Source organism: Nicotiana attenuata, chromosome 8 (genome assembly GCF_001879085.1).
Source record: "Nicotiana attenuata strain UT chromosome 8, NIATTr2, whole genome shotgun sequence".
Classification (NCBI taxonomy): Eukaryota; Viridiplantae; Streptophyta; class Magnoliopsida; order Solanales; family Solanaceae; genus Nicotiana; species Nicotiana attenuata.
The window spans coordinates 16,875,863-16,880,501 of NC_031996.1; the positions used below are offsets into that span (position 1 = coordinate 16,875,863).

General features: G+C 39.4%; 1 long non-coding RNA gene across 1 annotated transcript in view; it reads left to right on the forward strand.

The window, feature by feature from the left end:
- LOC109230988 overlaps positions 1–985 on the forward strand; it is a 5,614-nt gene extending 4,629 nt beyond the window's left edge. Inside the window, exon 2 of the long non-coding RNA XR_002068739.1 lies at positions 496–985. This is a non-coding gene — a long non-coding RNA (uncharacterized LOC109230988). The remainder of the gene's footprint in view (positions 1–495) is intronic.

A 4,639-nucleotide genomic window follows, 5' to 3' on the forward strand; every position in this document is an offset into this window, starting at 1 on the left:
TAGAATCTATTAAGTGGATAGTAAATTTACAAGCCCACATAGAAATAATATCTCAAGATATTAAAAACTATAAAATAATTTAGAAAATATTTACAAATTTGATTTTAATGATTATTTTTTATGTAAAATATATATATATATATATATATATATATATATATATATATATATATATATATATATATTATGTCGGTTTGGTTTAGATTCGGTTTGACTTAATTTTTATTAATACCAAACCAAACCAAAAGTGTTCGATTTTTTATTTTTCAACACCAAACCAACCAAACCAAACCACAAGTTAGTTTTTTTCTTCGGTTTGACTTGGTTCGTCGGTTCGGTTTGGCTTGACGGTTTGGCTTGTACACTCCTACTTGTGAGCATATCAACGGGGTCATATAAGGATGGTTCATTATATTTTGTGATTTTAGCTTCCCATAATTCTTCCTTTCTTTGGATGATTTCAATGCTTATTTGTTTGGATGCTCCGTTCAACAGTTTGTTGTGGATATTAGGAATCGGTCGCGGGAGTGGGAGAGGCGGAAGGCCCATTAGCAATTAATTTTTTCATGCTTAGGTATTGGGCTCGGTCTAATAAGAATGAAAAAGCGAAAAACAAAACAAGAGCATGAAGTAGATCTTTCTTCTATTTAGTCATCTTTTATTTTCTTTTATAGTATTCGTTAGGAGCATGTTCTAGGCTGACCACACTCGGGTAGACAAATCTTAGGTTTTCTTTAGTTTATTTTTATTTGAGGCGAGAGGTCGTTTCTCTTAGTTTATTATCCAGGGAATGCCCTGCGAAATTTGTATATATTTTATCCGGGGTATGCCCCGAAGTATTTGTATTTGGAGGTCGAAAGTAGAACTCTTAGTACATTTATTCTTATATTCATTTTTCATTTTTCTTTTATTAGGTGGGGACTACCTCGAGCCTCTTATGTGTTTATTTCTCTTTTCTGTGTTTATTTTTACCTCAATTTGAATATTTTAAAAGCCAACTAGATCGAGTATGCAACCTTGACTTTCACGGGACTTGGGGAGTGCCTAACACCTTCTCCCCGAGTTAAATGAACCCCCTTACCTTGAACTCTGGTGCAGACTTAGTTTTGGAGTCCAAAGTGTTTTAAAAGGAAAAATCATTAAAAATAAACGGTGACCTGGCACACCGAAACCAATGTCATTCTGAAAAATACTTTTGAACACAGTTTTGTCATTTTTCATAATTGAAATCCCTTTTGAGCTTCAATATCACTTTTATTATTTAAGAGGGTTAGTGAGGTTAAAAAAGAGGTGTGACAAGGATATCAAACCCCGTACTTCATTTAACAATGAAATGTCAACTTTAATCGACTCCCAGCCTAGCTAGACCCGGTGAAAACAATCAGAACGCTAATTGAGAAATATAAAAAAATATTGAATACTAGGGTAATATACTGTTTAAGTTTCTTTTTTCATTTTCCCTATATATGTATACTATTTATATTAGTCTACTCTGTAAACTATCTATCTGTATACGGTAGAAATCGGGGCTACCCGATTTCACTATTTGATCGAAACAAGGACGTTGCATCGAAGTGCTAAGGCATCGAGTTCGAGATCAATGTTGGTACTAATCAAAGCCAGGGGAGTTAGACTTCGAGTTACATCGGGAATAGATTATTAACGGAAAGAGCAAGATATCCGTGATTGGTCGAGGATCGTGGCGTGAATCTCGGAACCGACAGAACCTCTGACGGTTATTGATACCAATCATGGATTTTACTTCCGAAATTAGAGTTATACCTTATTTAGGATTCCTCTACTATATAAAGAGTAATCCTGTTCATTTGTAGGGGGAGGCGGACGAAGAAATAATAATACACTGCTCTTTTACTTACTTATAACTTACTATTATTCTTATTGTTCTTAACGCTTGATCTCGAGCCTGTTCCAATCAAGGACGATAGCCTGCAACAACACCGGTTTAATTCATCTTAATCATTTAGTTCATTTATTTATCTAGTCATTTATCAATTGGTGTTGAATCAGATCATGTATCCTTATAACCACATTATAAGTTTAATTGTTACTCGTATTTCAAAGTAAATAATTTGGCACACTATGGGGCTAAGGATAATAGTGATTGTTCAATGATAATTCTGGTATAACACACTACTTTACACTGTTTCTTGTCAAGAATTTTGTTTTCAGGTTGAATCATGTCAAACTCACAAAACGCATCAACACACGGCGACAACGGTCTCGAACTCCATGGAGAAAACGAGAATGTTATCACCTCAGGAGTCGAGGTGCCACATGCTGACCTCGGAGGAGCACCGCCCGTCAACCTGGTTGATGTCAGTACTCATGTTGCTTTGAACGTGGATTTAGGTGCGGACCCCGAAGGAAGCGTACGCAGAGAGGGTCGAACTGGAGGTCGAGGTACATAGGGCAGAGGAGACGAAGGAGTCAGTCTCTAAGTAATATTTGAAATGCTACAAGCCCAACAAAATGCCATTGCCCAGTTGCAAAATCAGCACGGGGCACCAAATAGGGTCGAACAAGAGGTTACTCGCCGTACCGAGCCAGTGCCTGAGAGATCGGGCAATAATACTTCAACAACTGATCCTGTTATAATGAGGATGCTTGAGGAGCTTACTAAGAGAATAGAATCGGGAGAAAAGAAAATCGAGACCAACGACAAGAAGGTGGAAACTTACAACTCCCGAGTCGATCAAATACCGGGGGCACCACAAATCGTAAAAGGAATGGATTCTAAAAAGTTCGTACAAAAATCGTTCCCTCCGAGTGCGGCTCCGAAGCCCATCCCAAAGAAGTTGCGTATGCCCGATATACCTAAATACAATAGAACCTCTGACCCAAATGAGCACGTTACTTCTTACACGTGCGCAATAAAGGGAAACGACTTGGAAGATGATGAAATCGAGTCTGTACTGTTGAAGAAATTCGGGGAGACTCTATCTAAGGGTGCCTTAATATGGTATCATAACTTACTCCCTAATCTACTAATCCGTTTGCAATGCTTGCAGATTGTTTTGTAAAGGCACACGCCTGAGCCATTAAAATTGCAACAAGAAAGTCGGACCTTTTCAAGGTAAGACAGACAAATAACGGGATGCTCAGAGAATTCGTATCTCGATTCCAAGCGGAAAGAATGGATTCGCCTCCGGTCACAGATGACTGCGCTGTTCAAGCTTTCACTCAAGGTCTCAACACTTGGAGTTCCATAGCTTCACAACAGTTAAAGCAAAGTTTAATCGAGTATCTGGCCCTCACTTGGGCCGAAGTACTTAATCGGTATCAGTTGAAGATTAAGGTCGAGGATGATCAACTGGGAACTCCTTCGGAGTCTGTTTATCCTAGCAGGCCCATGGATAGGGTCAAAACGGATATCGATCGAAAGCCGAGGTCGAATAGAGATCGATATCAACCGTACAACGGAGACCATAGAGGCAGCGGATCTGGGCAAAGCTTCGCATGAAATGAGAGGAGAAATGATCGAGGTCAAAATTCACGGGGGCTTGATGCCGAGGAAGATCACGTTAAATATCCAAAATCCGAATAAAGGTACAACCCCATTCCAATCCTTTCTATTTTTTCAACTAACACTTGTAGGCTATCGACAAGGATCAGCATGAAGCTTTGGATCTTAAAGCACGCGTTGCAATCTTTTTCCGTTAGACCGATTTTTGTCCCAAATGGGTTTTTCCAGCGAGGTTTTTAATGAGGCAACCATTGTTCGTGCTATCTTAGAGCAATTCAACAGTATCCGACGCTCCTTACAATAAGCCTCGAGTACTGGGGGGCATTACCCTCGAATGTCTACTTTGTTGCAAGGAAATCACTTCGTGACACCGGGGTCTCGATAGGAAAATGTTGTAAGGGTCAAACGGTCAGATGAATCGTGCTCGTATAGGTTACTTCGACCCTAACATCAAACATGCACCCATGTAAAATCATTTATTAAGAGAAGTATTTTCCCTTGCCGGTATCCCCTACCTTTAGAAAAATTCCTATTTTATACTCTTGATATATTGTGTAAACAGGCTTAAGGGCCGACCATAACGAAAATCGAACTACTAACCTTTCCAGACCATAAGACCTTAAAGGCGACCCTCGATTTCACAGGCCATGGCCACCCTACTCGGGGACTAACACTTCGGGCAAGCTTGAAGTAAAACGGAAAATAAGCCCAAAGAGCAAGTTCCGAACTAAAGAGGCTACGACCAAATTAACGCGGATCGGAGACGTCCGAAAAGCGTAACAAATACAAAAGCCCACGGGCTATCTTAACCCAAGTTCGAGTAAACTCTCACTCGGGACTATCTATAAAGCCTAAGGTCTAATTTTACTTCAAGTTCGAGCAAATCCTCACTCGATCATAAAAGCCCAAGGGCTACCTTAATCCGAGTTCGAGCAAACTCTCACTCCGGGACTATCTATAATAGGGGAGTTCAAAATCGAACCGAAATCGAAAACCGAACCAAAACCAAATCTTAATGGCTTATTGGTATCGGGTTAACGATTTAACGGACGGGGAACGTATTGAAATTTTTTTATTAACAGCTTATCAGTTTGGGGGCGGATTATTCAATTTTTTTAACGGATAATCCGTTAACCCGTTAAGAATATATATATA